This window comes from Taudactylus pleione, unplaced genomic scaffold, assembly GCF_031769625.1.
Source record: "Taudactylus pleione unplaced genomic scaffold, aTauple2 ptg002645l, whole genome shotgun sequence".
NCBI classification, from domain to species: Eukaryota; Metazoa; Chordata; class Amphibia; order Anura; family Myobatrachidae; genus Taudactylus; species Taudactylus pleione.
This window is the reverse complement of record NW_028287022.1, coordinates 202,754-218,750: the sequence shown is the minus strand read 5'-3', so window position 1 is coordinate 218,750 and position 15,997 is coordinate 202,754.

Below are 15,997 nucleotides of genomic sequence, written 5' to 3'. Positions count from 1 at the left end.
CCCTATGGTACGAGACCCCTCTGTCCGTCGTTATTCTGGTCTCGCGCATGCGCATACACACTTGGGCAACATCAACCCGCTCGCAAGCGGGTCTGAATCAGGCCCAGAGTGCTCACTGGGTGTCACCACCAATTCTGGGCTGTGGAACTTGAAGGTTAGGGCTAGGCACTAAAAGGAGCTTATGGTTAGGCTGTGGAGGGAGGTTAGGGTTAGGCTATGGGGAGGAGGTTAGGTTTAAGCACTAGGGGGAGGGTTAGGGGTAGGCATTTGGGTTAGAGATAGGGAAGAATACTCATTGGAACGCTGCCCCTCGGATGTCTGTGCCACAGCTGCTCCACACGTGACCTACCAGGACCTGGATGCTGACGTTGCTTCCACTGAGATGGTCTGTTGACATTTCAGCAATATCCACATGATGAATGACGACATGCCACATGCCCACATTTCAACGTTCTCATGTCGACATTATGAATGTCATTAAGTTGAATGTCGACCTTATATACCACACCCGATTAGGAATGGCACATGGCGACCAAGCCGAAAACCCAATAGCAGTTTGTGTAGTTTGGGCATTTGCATGCATGGCTACATTGCTCAGATCCCATCTGAAGGCCGTGCCAAGGCCTGTGTGGGCAGCACTTCACCGTTGTGTCAGTGCACCACCCTACACGGGAGACAACGGCTGTATGTGCCTCTTGTGCTGTGATCTCAAGAGACAGCGTAATAGTTATTCTGGTAGTAAAATGATTAAATAAGAAGATAAAGCATGTTTATTTTATGATAATGCGCTGGATCATTGCACTGTAAATGTATTAAATGCACTTCTGCCAAGGCAATGATAGGGATTAACTCCTGGCCCAGATCGGCCTGATTCAGAGCCGCTCGGAAGCGGCCTCTCGTTCGCTCCAAGCGATGTTCGCACAACTGCGCATGCGTATGGGTTGAAATACGCATGCGCGAACCAATCATTGCGGTCGGAAATTGTGTGCTCGCAAAATAACGAGTGCCTGCTAATTTGAGTGACAGAATGAGGCGTTTGTGGGTGGTAACAGGGGAAGGTGCTTGAAAACGGGGAGTGGAGATCCGAACACAGGCGTGCCAAACGGTCAAAACGGGCGTTTTAAGGGTGTGCATAATTAACAAAGCAGCGTCATTGACCACGTCACTTCGTTGTCTTTTAGCCTGAACTGTTCGCATGATTGCGGTAGGATAAACTAACCACAAGCACTGCGAGCAGTTCATACGCCTTTCGATGTACTCGATTAATCAAATAAATAGCGGAGATGACGTATGATGCGAGCGGCCAGGGGGCGTTTTTTATAAAATAGCGAGCGCATGTTTCGTTCGCTCGTTCAGACATAGAGGCATCAACAGACCGCAAAGAGTGAGCCCTCTATTTAAATAACCGGACCCTTTTTCTGAACGAGCGAGGGCAAATAGCGTCCGGCTCTGAATCAGGCCCACTGTGCATTGCTGCCTGTACGGAGGGATGATGGCATGGGGGGCAGCCAGGCAGCATTTGCAGAAGAGTAAATACAGCATTATCTCATAATGCCCAAGCTCCCTGGCAGCAACAGATCAGCCGCTCTGTGTACAAACTTCGGTGAGACCTGATTAATGGAGTGTTTCTAAGGAACGAGGGTGCAGCCAATTAGCTAAAACCATCAGGAAAGAGAATCATTGTGTAGAGAACTGGAATCCGTTCAAGTGAAAGGAAGGGTTTTCATTTGGTACTTGACATTAATTGGATGCTCTGTGCGTTTTGTACTCATGTGAAGTAGGGGGGACATTGCAAGGAAATGGACTGCACAAGGCATATTAAGCTTCCAGCTTTCAGGAGTTCCTCATTGTTTACAGAAATTGGCAGATTTAATCAATTTAAGGCTACATTACATGAGATTTCTCTATCAAAGTCCTCCGGCTGCTTTTCTCTGCAAGAAAATATCTCTATTAGAGCAGTTTTACCATCCCTTATTCCAGAGGCCGTTATGGGGTTGGTGTAGACTTGGAGTATAGGAGCTCATTCAGACCCGCTCGCTAAGATGCATACTCTCGCTGCTGCCGATGGTATGTAGTGTGCATGTATCGCAGTGCGCATGTGCATACCTTAGCGAAAGTTCACAATGCGTTCGCTCGCTGCGCATAGACAGCCCAGCAGAGTGAGTGACAGGAGAAGCCGTTTGTAGGAGGTAACGGGCTGGCCATTAAAAACGGGGGAGTGGAGGTGCAAACGCAGGTGCGCCTGAGCGTCTCAATGGCGTGTTAGAGACGTGCATAATTAAAAGACAGCATCATAGTACACATCACCTGGCTGGTTTTTACACTGAAGTGCGCGCAATGCTTGTGGCAGGGTATGGTCAACCTCAAGCACTGCGATAGCATCCGATGTTACACAAAGTACCGATGGTTGCATACACTTCCTGGACATGACGTGCACAAGTGGGCGTCTTAAAACAGGCTGGTGGGTGTCTGCATACACTATGTGATCGCTCTCTAAGACATACTGGGGAGAGTTAGTACATTGCTGTGCGATAGCACTGCCCACGCAATTTCCATACACATCGTGCGAGCGATCTCATCTAGCGAGCGGCTCTGAATCAGGCCCATAGTCAGCATCCCGACGGTCGGGATACCGGTACTGGAGTCCCGACAGCAGTTGGAATCCTATCTCCAGAGTCCCGACCGCTGACATCCCGAACGGCAAGTATTAGGGATAGGGGGAGGGTTAGGCACTAGGAGAAGGGTTAGGCTGCAGGAGGGGAGGGTTAGGGTTTGGCTACGGGAAAGGTGGGTTAGGGGGAGGGTTAGGTTTAGAATACTTACCTAATGCTGTTGGGATTCTGACCGCAGCTGTCGGTATTCTGACCACCGGCATCCCTACCGCCGGGATCCCATACCCAACTCGTTTACTTAGACGTAAGCATATTTTCTTGGTATCAATTACGCTCTTTTGTGTATAGATTTGGTTGCAATTTGCGTTTATGCATCCTTTCAGGCAGAGATGCACAACACAGAAGGGTGGTGAGAACCGTAAAGGCGCGTTCAAGCTAATGATTTCCATTCAGACAACAAATCACATATGCACAGTATTGTATCTATAATGGGTGCAGGGTATGTGGTGCACACGGGCCCCTGAGTCAAGGGGGCCCCCACTGCTCACCCCTCACCCAATGACTATACTTACCTATTGGGCAGCCAGAGTATTCCCAGCGCCAGCGTAAGGGGGGAGGGCCCGCATGGAGACTACACATGTGCCCCCTCCCCACCTCTGATAAACCGCCCCTGCATATGAGCCTGTCAGGGGAGGGTCACTTGCTGATGCACAATACACACAGCGATGGTGACGATCATCGGCCACTTCTGATTGGCTGAGTGATGTCTCCTATTGATACTATTACTGTTCACATTATTTTATATTAGCAATCGTTCAATGGCAGGAGAGCAGATTCCCATTTGAGAAGAGAAATAAAACAGATGTTTGTATTTAACTGAACTTAGGGCCTGATTCAGAGCCACTCGTAAGTGGCAGCTCGTTCGCTCCGAGCGATGTTTGCCCAACTGCGCATGCGTACGGATCGTAATACGCATGCGCGAACCAGTCAGTGCGGCCGAAATTCATGTGCTCGCAAAATAGCGAATGCCTGATAATTTGAGTGACAGAAAGAGGCGTATGTGGGTGGTAACAGGGGAAGGTGCTTGAAAACGGGGAGTGGAGATCCGATCGCAGGCATGCTTAAAGGTCAAAACGGGCGTTTTATGGGTGTGCATATTTAAAACAGCAGCGTCATTGACCACGTCACTGGGTTCTTTTATAGTCAGAACTGCTCGCAAAATTGTGGTAGCAAAAACCAACCACAAGAATAGCGAGCAGTTCATACCCTGGTCGATGTACTCGATTAATCTAATAAATAGCGGACATGACGTAGGATGAGAGCGGCCAGGGGGCGTATTTTTACAAAAAACGAACGCAAGTTTTGTTCGCTCGTTCAGACCTAGAGGCGTGAACAGACCGCAAACAGCGAACGGTTCATTTGAATAGCCACCCCTTGTTTTAGAACGAACGACCGCAAATAGCGAGTGGCTCTGAATCAGGCCCTTAATTAGCATTTTCGTTTGGTATTTGTCTCTTTTAATTGTATTTTAGATAATAAATGCAACTTAAGGGGCCAATACATCAGCCATCAATTGGGACAATTCTGCGTATTGCAAATAATTGTCTAAAAAAAATTTGCCAATTCCGAACAAAAAGTGATCGTACTTAGGGCTCGATTCAGCGAGGGCGGAGTCACTGGAGCAGAGGTGCAGGGTGCCACCCCCCTTCATATTTATTCATAGACAGATGCAGTCTCGGCACCGGGGCTCACTGTGTCCGGACCTGCCGCGCTCTGTCCCTATTTAAAATATGCGGGAGCACCAATGCTCTTTTTCACACAGGGCATCAAAGTGTTTTGTTACGGCTTTGATTAGTACTAACACTATCAAACTACGTCTCTTGGTGCAGGAACTACCTTGGGGTATGTGGTTGGAGAGATCCAGGCACCAAACAGTCAAAGCTTTTAGTTCCCAGAATGCACTGGTCCTCCTCCATATAAACCCCGCCCTCAACTACAGGCATTCAGTTTTTTGTTTGGTGCCCAGCAGGAGTTCAGAGGCACCTTTTGAACCGGGGACTGCTCAGGCAGTCCCAAGCTTTAATTTTATGATTTGTTTTAGTTTACTATTTTACTGGGTTAGCAGTGCTGAGCGTCCTAAAAAGACGCATGCACTGCGATTCCTTCTACCTCCGCCGATGCCGCAACACTGTTAACGTCTCTGGTGATTTCGGCAGGTCACAGCGGAGCTTAGCTAGACGCGACGCTGAAGGCCCGGACTGCAATCGGACGCACGGAGTTGTCAGATAAGTCGATTCCACGTTTACAGGGAATCGCGCGCAACAGTCCTTTCCGACGCTGGAGACGCACCAGAAGCCGCTGCAGTGAAGGCCCGGCCGCTCCCTCGCGTCCTCACTAGACCACCGGGGCCTTATCGTCTGACACCGGGGATAGGCAGTAGATGCATCTACTGTCATGAGGCCAGCGTACCCGGCAGGTTGATGCAGCTTAGGGGAGGTAGGCTCCTGCTATGTATATGCCCCCCATGCATCCTTTCTGGATGGATGCCTATGCTCACTCAAATCAGAGTATGGTTCAACCATCTACCACTGCTCAGCAAGTGGTGCAAACGAATAGAACAGTTACTGTTAAGCCCAGGCATAAGAGAGTATCCCACCAGGTGCAGCCTGGGGATTCTAACACATCATCAGATGATGATACACATGGTTCCTCTTCCGAGTCTCTCTCGGCTGGGGAAGACCACCAATCCTCTGGATATCCCCTCTCTGGTGAGAGCGGTTAGAATCCTTAATATAGAGGAAGAGGACTATCTAAGACTCCGGTCTTTAGGTATCAGAAAGTGGTAAAGGATTACTTTCTTCAGTCTGAGCAGCTTACGGGCCTCATGGCTGAAGCATGGAGCACTCCTGATAGACGGTTTCATGCTACAAGGAAGTTAACAACTCTGTACCCGTTTTCACCGGGTGAATGTACTAAGTGGGAAGTCCCTCAGGCTGTAGATGCTCATGTGACACGATTGATCAGAAGCTCTACACTACCTATTTCATCTGCATCCTCACCCAAGGATGTTACAGATCGGAAACTTGAACATGTTTGGAATCAATTTTTTAATTGCCTGGAGCTATTATCTGGCCGGCTATGGCTGTAGCCTGGGTAGCCAAGGTGATGGAGGAATGGGCAAAAGCTTTGGAAGACAGTATACCACAGGCTACCAGAGAACAACTGTCTTATCTCTCCCAAATGCAAGAAACGGCTGCTTTATGTGGGATAAGCGGTTATTGACGCAGGACTTTTGGCTTCTAGAGTATCTGCAACTTCGGTTGTGGCTCACAGAACCCTTTGGTTAAGGTCCTGGAAGGCAGATACGGGATCTAAGAGAGCCCTTTGCTGGAAAGATGTTATTTGATCCAGAATTGGATAACATACCTTGGCAGCAGCAAAGTCTTCGTTTCGGACCTTTCACCCACAAGGAAGGGCAAAGGGTCAGTCGTTTTCCAGACAAGATAATTCCCTCAGGAAGACCAGACCACAGACCAAGAAATCATGGTCGGCCAGACGTCCAGCTTCCAAGTCGAACAATAAGCCATTTGTCTGATGGGGCAGACCTCCCCCTGGGGGCTCTCAGGGTAGGAGGCCGTCTTCTCCAGTTTTCCTATGCCTGGCATCAGACAACAACGGATGTTTGGGTTCGAGAAGTGGTTTCTCAAGGACATGCCTTGACGTTTCAGAGGCATCCCCCTCAAAAGGCTATTTGCGCCCTGCTGGTTTCAGGAGTAAAAATTGCAAAATGTATTTTTGATTCAGAAGCCAAATGGGTCTCATCACCCTATTCTGAATCTGAAATCTCTCAACAGGTTTATCTATGTGCCCAAGTGCCATATGGAAACCCTACGGTCAATTATGCTGGCAGTGTGTCACGGTCTCTGTGGAAAATTCCCCTGTTGTTGGGGTATAAGCTGAAGTCCCAGGTTGAGGGAAGAACTGGAGGCGTAGGGTCTGAATATAAGACTTCCTCATCCATGGATGTCACACGGTGAGACCAGTACAAAGGTGCGGAGTATAACCAGCTGGGAGGTGTTCACCAGTGACCCCACCAATCAGGATATGGGTTTAGCTGCACCCAGCTGACAGGTCGCGGTCCTTTGTACTGGTTTCCGATACCGAGGGAATGGAGTCAAAATATACAATGGCCCAAGAGAATACCCTTCAAGAAGAAGTGTAGCACCGGAAATAGGAATGAGCACTCCGATGCTGGTATGACAAGATAGGTCCTCGCATGCTATATTTCCAGAGAGGATCTTGGGCGCTAACTTGCGTCAAGTTGATACTAGAAGTGAGTTCACCAAAGAGAGATCCTGGACGCTAACTTGCGTCCGACTACACACTAAACGTACTCCCGGAAGGGGTCTTTGACGCATGACTGCATCGAGAGGTGGTATTCTAAAGCACACAGGCAAATGTTAGGACGCCCTGTTGCACTGTAAGATGGCACTTGATGCACACAGGCTAGATGTTGGACGCACTGTAAGTTGGTACTTGATGCACACAGGCTAGATGTTATGGGCACTGTTGCGGAATGAGATGATACTTGTCTGGCACACAGGTAAGATGTTCGGAACACTGCTGCGAGAGTTTGTATAGACTTGCACACAGGTTAGATGTTGGTCGCACTGTAGCTCGAAAGATCACTAAATCACCAGAAAACACGAGGGTACCTGGAACGAGGTAGCAGCAATGATGCACTAGTAGCGACAACATTGCACAGGCAACTTCCTTTGGTCCGCAATTAGGCTTTATCCCCTGCAGTAGCAGATCATTGGTGTACAGCTTCAACTGACCACCGTCATTGGGTATGGAGTCGTCAGGTGATGCAAACTGTCATGGCCGCGTACATGACGGCGACCGCAGAATCCCGGCTTGAAGTAATCCAAGGCAGTTCACATGGCATTAAGTAGAATACTCAGTGCGTTACCCTCCACCGCACCTGATGTCTGACCCCACGGGAGATCAAGGGAAGCCGGCGCAGAGGTGACCAACGGCCGATCCTAGGCCGCAACCTGACACAATGGAGCCTGAGGATTTCATGGTTTCCCTGGACATACAGGATGCGTATCTGCATGTGTCTATTGCACCAAAGGTTTCTGAGGTTTGCTGTTCACCAGCAACATTACCAGTTTCGGGCTCTGCCCTTTGGTCTGTCCACAGCCCCTCTGGTGTTTACCAAGATAATGGCAGTCATGACGGCTCATCTCAGACGACAAGGAGTCAGGATACTGCCATACTTGGATAACCTCCTGATATTGGCGCAGTCTCCGGAGATGTCATAACGTCATCTTCAGCTGACCATTGCCTGTCTACAAGACCAGGCTGGATAGTCAATTGGAAAAAGTCTTCTCTTTCTCCAACTCAACAGATGGTACAGCTGGGGGCGCTACTGGATTCTCTGGCACAAAGGGTCTTTCTACCAGGAGACAAGATTTCTACTCTACAATTGTGGGTGCGTAAATTGCTCCACAATCGAAGAGTATCAGTTCACTCAGCCATGCAAGTCCTGGGGTCCATGGTATCCACCTTCGACATGGTGGCATATGCACAGTTCCATTCCAGGTCCCTGCAGCGATGGATTCTGTCTTATTGGGACGGTCAGTATCATCTGATAAAGTCTCAAATGATCCTCATCTCGCCAGAGGTTCGGCTCTCCCTCTCATGGTGGCTACAGACAGCCCATCTAAACAAGGGTCACCCATTATGGATACCAAATTGGGTTCTTCTCACCATGGAGGAGGACGGGGTGCAGTGACAGGTTATCACACCTTTCAGGGAAGATGGACGGGTCAGGAAGGTCACCTGCACATAAACATTTTGCACAAAGCACTCATTCTGGCACAGGACCTCTTTCAGGTCAGGCCAGTCCAGATTCAGTCCGACAATGCGACCACAGTGGCATACATCAACCATCAGGGAGGCACACAAAGTCCGGCAGCCATGAGGGAAGTGGCGAACATTCTGGTTTGGGCAGAACGCCAGAGAAAGGGCTCTCCACCCGGGCATCTTTCAGCTCCTGGTGGACAAGTGGAGACTACCGGATGTAAGACCTCATGGCATTACGTCACAACCACAAGGTCCCCAGGTACAGGTCCAGGAAAAGAGACCCCTCAGCCACCTTCGTGGATACTCTGGTGGTGAGGTGGGATTTCAGGTTGACATACATGTTTCCTCCAATCTTCCCCCTACCAAGGGTCCTCAGAAACTTGAAGCAAGAAGGTGGCAGGGTGATACTAATAGCACCAGCTTGGCCCAGGTCGACATTGGTTCACCGATCTGACCTGTCTATCCATAGACAATGCACTTCTACTACTGCCGAATTTGCTAGAGCAGGGTCCCTGCCTACATCGGGACCTACCTTTTCTGGCTTTGACGTCGTGGCTCTTGAGTCTTCCATCTTAAAAGCCAAGGGTTTTTCTACTTCTGTGATTCAGACGATGCTCAGGGCAAAAAAGCCTTCCTCTGCCGAGTCTACCGAGTTCTTGCTTTTCTCCAGGGTCGACTTGATCTCGGTCTTTGCCTGGCTACCTTGAGAGTTCAGGTTTCTGCATTGTCAGTTTGGTTCCAGCGCAGAATTGCTCACCTGCTGGATGTTAGAACATTTTTGCATGGTGTTCTCCGCCTTCAACCACCGTATGTCCATCCGGTGGCACCGTGGAATTTATCCTTGGTCCTCAGGGCGCTGCAGGCTCCTCCCTTTAAGCCCTTGGACACAGTGGACCTTAAATGATTGACAGCGAAGACACTTTTTCTCCTCGCTATCTCCTCAACTCCCAGAGTTTCTGATTTGGCAGCGCTTTCATGTTGCTCCCTATATTTGATTTTTTTCACCAGAATAGAGCTGTCCTCCATACATGGGAGGGTTACCTTCCAAAGGTGGTCTCCCATTTTCATATTAATGAAGAAATTGTAGTCACGGCCTTTCAATATTCAGACCTTTCTACAGGTGAAGCTTCCCTGGATGTGGTTCAAGCCCTTCGTATCTACGTGGATCGTACCAACTCTATCAGGAAATCAGATGCGCTTTTTGTGTTATATGGTTTTCACAAGCAAGGCTGGCCAGCCAACAAGCAGACCCTGGCTCGCTGGCTGCGTATGGCTATATCTCAGGTTTATACACAGCCTGATCTCCCTGTCTCTAACACGGTGACAGCACATTTGACTCGGTCTGTGGAACCATCGTGGGCATTTAGGCATGGCGCCTCTGTGGAGCAGTTGTGTAAGGTGGCCACTTGGTCTTCTGTCCACACTTTCATAAAATTTTATACATTTGATACTTTTGCCTCCCAGGATGCTTCCTTCATTCTTCGGATTCTCCTCTCGGCTCAGGGGCGTCCCCACCCTTAAGGGAACTGCTTTAGGACATCCCCAAGGTAGTTCCTGTGGACCCTGTGGAACCTGAAGAAGAATATAAGAGTTATGGTAGACTTACCTTTCTTAACTCTTTTTCTTTGAGGTCCACAGGGCACCCACCCTGACACACATGGCCTCAGTTGGGATCTGTTCCTTCTTGTCACTGATTCCCTCATCTTCGTGAGAGTGTTTCTAGTGTAAATTGTACTTCCTTCTCCACTTTCCTTCTCCTGCCATTTAGGCTTGTTTACAAACTGAATGCCTATGGCTGGGGGCGGGATATATATGGAAGAGGACCAGGTCATTCTGGGAGCTAAAAGCTTTGACTGTTTGGTTCTTGGATCTCTCCAACCACATACCCCAAGGTATTTCCTGTGGACCCTATGGACCTCGAAGAAAAAAAGTTATCAAAGGTAAGTCTACCATAACTTTTATTTTTCTCTCCGGGTGTAAACCTGGCGCATATATACAACTGTTCTCTCCTGACGTAAACCTGGCGCATATATACAACTGTTCTCTCCTGACGTAAACCTGGCGCATATATACAACTGTTGTCTCCTGGTGTAAACGTGGCGCATTTACTGTATACTACTGACTAACAGGGTCCATCCAGCAAGCCCGGGCCCAGGTAATCAGTACCTGCCCCCCCTCTCTTGGCGGCCCTGGGCATGGATCAGCGCAGGAATTATCATGGCTAAGGTTCACAGGACTGTTCTAGTCATTGGCATTTATTTATATAGTGTCACCATACTCAGCACTTTATGATTGGGAAGACTTGCCTGTCAAGATTCAAGATACAGTGATGTAGCCAACCCTCGCCCCTTGCCTGCACCCTTCCTAGTTTGTCAGTTTATTTCTCCTTGTTATTCCAATGATACGTCCCCTTACCTTTATTGCACCCATGAATATGCCATCATTTGCCTGTTACATATATATATTTTCTGTACGGCGCTGCAGAAACTGTGCTGTCTTGAAAAATAAAAGGTAATAATTAACAGTTTGGCTACATGGGACAGCATTGGGGGGGCCTAGGTCGTCAAAGGGGTGATCCGCATGGCAATAATATATATATATATATATATATATATGGTGCAGATGCTACAGCGAACTGTAATGGAGTGTGTGTGTGTGGGGGGGTACTTTTTATAGTGCCGCAGTGTAATTTCCGAGTTCCGCACTCACGTGAGCTGGTGGTAAATCAATGCTGAAATCCAGGCGCTCGCCGGACCTTCCATTGCACTGCACAGAGTAAGATTATTGCTTAATAAGGCATCACCTTTGCAGCTAAGAAATAGGGACATTGTAACTCATTACAATCCTCAATGTAAAAATAAAATGTAAAGAATGCAAAATGCTCTGCAGCTGCCATTACGTAAAAATGATGGAGATCTCCAAGAGCGTGGAGCAAATTCCCCCTGGATTTATCCTGGATGATTCACAATAATATTTATTTTCTTTTGCTTTTTCCCCTCTGAGCTGCACTTAGTAAAAGAAGATGTAAGACGATCCGGCCAGAAACATCTGGCTGCAGCCACTTGTTAGACATCCAGAAAGCGAGGGGGGAGAAAAGCCAAGAAAATATGATCTGGTCTGCGCTGACATTCTTCACAATAACTCCCTCTCTCCCCCCCCCCCCACCCCCCCTCCAGTGACGGGTAAGACCAGGGAGGTGGCATGAGGGTGTATTGGCACAGAGAAGGTTTATCGTCAGCAAGTATAGTGTTCCGCTTTAGCTTCTTGAAAGCGCTGTGAAATAAAAAAAAAAAAAAGTTACCCAGCATTTGGCAAAAGTGCTACCCCTAAAGGGGCCTATCCATTACCCGACTTTGTGAACATTACCCGACTTTGTGATTGTTCACAAAGTCGGGTAATGGATAGCTGGCAAGGACCAGTGACGCACGTGCACGCTGGGTCCTTGCCGTCCCCAACTGTCTACTAAACATGCCCGTCAACCTGACGACGCTCGTCAGGTTCGGCATGTTCAGAGATACGAGGTCGGGCGCCTTCACTGAATGACGTTCAGTGAACGCCGTTCAGTGCGGGCACCGTACCTCGGCGACCTGAAGGTCTGAACGCTAGACGTTCAGTCTTTCAGGGCGCCTAGTGGATAGACCCCTGAACAACTATTGCACTTTATTTCAGAAACCTTAATGTTCATTTACTTTTATTATTTATTTATGGGCATAAATGAAGGAAAGCGCATGTGTTTTTCCCTTTGCAAAAGGACTCCTAACGTCCCCTAGATCAGGTCTTATCCTGTACTATATATGGGGTGCATTATGCACCATCCAGTTGCACGTCTGCGGAAAAAGGTATCGCTATGTGCGCTGTAAACGATGTCATAAAAACTTTAAAACACACAATAAAGACACTTGATTTTCCCACACTCTCAGGATTCATTCAAGATATAAATAACGCACAATGGGGACAGCGGCCATTCCGGGAGAGGAAGGTAAGCAGGAGATATCGGTGATACTAGTGTATGGGGGCAGCGGGCCATTCTGGGAGAGGAAGGTAAGTAGGAGATATCTGTGATACTAGTGTATGGGGACAGCGGGTCATTCCGGGAGAGGAAGGTAAGTAGGAGATATCTGTGATACTAGTGTATGGAGACAGCGGGCCATTCCGGGAGAGGAAGGTAAGTAGGAGATATCTGTGATACTAGTATATGGGGACAGCCGGCCATTCCGGGAGAGGAAGGTAAGCAGGAGATATCGGTGATACTAGTATATGGGGACAGCGGGCCATTCCAGGAGAGGAAGGTAAGTAGGAGATATTTGTGATACTAGTGTATGGGGACAGCGGGTCATTCCGGGAGATGAAGGTAAGTAGGAGATATCTGTGATACTAGTATATGGGGACAGCGGGCCATTCCAGGAGAGGAAGGTAAGTAGGAGATATCTGTGATACTAGTGTATGGGGACAGCTGGGCCATTCCGGGAGAGGAAGGTAAGTAGGAGATATCTGTGATACTAGTGTATGGGGACAGCTGGGCCATTCCGGGAGAGGAAGGTAAGTAGGAGATATCTGTGATACTAGTATATGGGGACAGCGGGCCATTCCAGGAGAGGAAGGTAAGTAGGAGATATCTGTGATACTAGTGTATGGAGACAGCGGGTCATTCCGGGAGAGGAAGGTAAGTAGGAGATATCTGTGATACTAGTATATGGGGACAGCGGGCCATTCCAGGAGAGGAAGGTAAGTAGGAGATATCTGTGATACTAGTGTATGGGGACAGGTGGGCCATTCCGGGAGAGGAAGGTAAGCAGGAGATATCTGTAATACTAGTGTATAGGGACAGTGGACCATTCCGGGAGAGGAAGGTAAGCAAGAGATATCTGTGATACTAGTATATGGGGACAGCGGGCCATTCCGGGAGAGGAAGGTAAGCAAGAGATATCTGTGATACTAGTATATGGGGACAGCGGGCCATTCCGGGAGAGGAAGGTAAGCAGGAGATATATGTGATACTAGTCTATGGGGACAGCGGGCCATTCCGCAAAAGGAAGGTAAACAGGAGATATCTGTGATACTAGTGTATGGGGACAGCTGGGCCATTCTGGGAGAGGAAGGTAAGCAGGAGATATCTTTGATACTAGTGTATGGGGACAGCGGGTCATTCCAGGAGAGGAAGGCAAGCAGGAGATATCTGTGATACTAGTGTACGGGGACAGCGGGCCATTCCGCAAAAGGAAGGTAAACAGGAGATATCTGTGATACTAGTGTATGGGGACAGCGGGCCATTCCGTAAAGGGAAGGTAAGCAGGATATATCTGTGATACTAGTATATGGGGACAGCGGGAGATTCTGGGAGAGGAAGGTAAGTAGGAGATATCTGTGATACTAGTGTATAGGGACAGCTGGGCCATTCCGGGAGAGGAAGGTAAGTAGGAGATATCTTTGATACTAGTGTATGGGGACAGCTGGGCCATTCCGAGAGAGGAAGGTAAGCAGGATATATCTGTGATACTAGTATATGGGGACTGCGGGAGATTCTGGGAGAGGAAGGTAAGCAGGAGATATCTGTGATACTAGTGTATGGGGACAGCTGGGCCATTACAGGAGAGGAAGGTAAGCAGGAGATATCTGTGATACTAGTATATGGGGACAGCGGGCCATTCCGGGAAAGGAAGGTAAGCAGGAGATATCTGTGATACTAGTGTATGGGGACAGCGGGCTATTCCACAAAATGAAGGTAAACAGGAGATATTTGTGATACTAGTGGATGGGGACAGCTGGGCCACTCCGGGAGAGGAAAGTTAGCAGGAGATATCGGTGATACTAGTGTATGGGGACAGCGGGTCATTCCAGGAGAGGAAGGTAAGTAGGAGATATCTGTGATACTAGTGTATGGGGACAGCGGGTCATTCCAGGAGAGGAAGATAAGTAGGAGATATCTGTGATACTAGTGTATGGGGACAGCGGGCCATTCCGCAAAAAGTAGGTAAGTAGGAGATATCTGTGATACTAGTGTATGGGGAGAGCGGGCCATTCCGCAAAAAGTAGGTAAGTAGGAGATATCTGTGATACTAGTGTATGGGGACAGCTGGGCCATTCCGGGAGAGGAAGGTAAGTAGGAGATATCTGTGATACTAGTATATGGGGACAGCGGGCCATTCCGGGAGAGGAAGGTAAGTAGGAGATATCTGTGATACTAGTGTATGGGGACAGCTGGACCATTCCGGGAGAGGAAGGTAAGTAGGAGATATCTGTGATACTAGTGTATGGGGACAGCTGGGCCATTCTGGGAGAGGAAGGTAAGCCCTGTGATACTAGTATATGGGGACAGCGGGCCATTCCAGGAGAGGAAGGTAAGTAGGAGATATCTGTGATACTAGTGTATGGGGACAGCTGGGCCATTCTGGGAGAGGAAGGTAAGCAGGAGATATCTGTGATACTAGTGTATGGCTACAGCGGGCTATTCCGCAAAAGGAAGGTAAACAGGAGATATCTGTGATAGTAGTGTATGGGGACAGCTGGGCCACTCCGGGAGAGGAAGGTAAGCAGGAGATATCTGTGATACTAGTGTATGGGGACAGCGGGCCATTCCGGGAGAGGAAGGTAAGCAGGAGATCTCTGTGATACTAGTGTATGGGGACAGCGGGCCATTCCACAAAAGGAAGGTAAACAGGAGATATCTGTGATACTAGTGGATGGGGACAGCTGGGCCACTCCGGGAGAGGAAAGTTAGCACGAGATATCTGTGATACTAGTGTATGGGGACAGCGGGTCATTCCAGGAGAGGAAGGTAAGTAGGAGATATCTGTGATACTAGTGTATGGGGACAGCGGGTCATTCCAGGAGAGGAAGGTAAGCAAGAGATCTCTGTGATACTAGTGTATGGGGACAGCGGGCCATTACGCAAAAAGTAGGTAAGTAGGAGATATCTGTGATACTAGTGTATGGGGAGAGCGGGCCATTCCGCAAAAGGAAGGTAAGCAGGAGATATCTGTGATACTAGTGTATGGGGGCAGCGGGACATGCCAGGAGAGGAAGGTAAGTAGGAGATATCTGTGATACTAGTGTATGGGGACAGCTGGGCCATTCCGGGAGAGGAAGGTAAGCAGGAGATATCTGTGATACTAGTGTATGGGGACAGCGGGCCATTCCGGGAGAGGAAGGTAAGTAGGAGATATCTGTGATACTAGTGTATGGGGACAGCTGGACCATTCCGGGAGAGGAAGGTAAGCAGGATATATCTGTGATACTAGTATATGGGGACAGCGGGCCATTCCGGGAGAGGAAGGTAAGTAGGAGATATCTGTGATACTAGTGTATGGGGACAGCTGGGCCATTCTGGGAGAGGAAGGTAAGCAGGAGATATCTGTGATACTAGTGTATGGGGACAGCAGGACATTCCGGGAGAGGAAGGTAAGCAGGAGATATTTGTGATACTAGTGTATGGGGAGAGCGGGTCATTCCAGGAGAGGGAGGTAAGCAGGAGATATCTGTGATACTAGTGTATGGGGAGAGCGGGCCATTCCGGG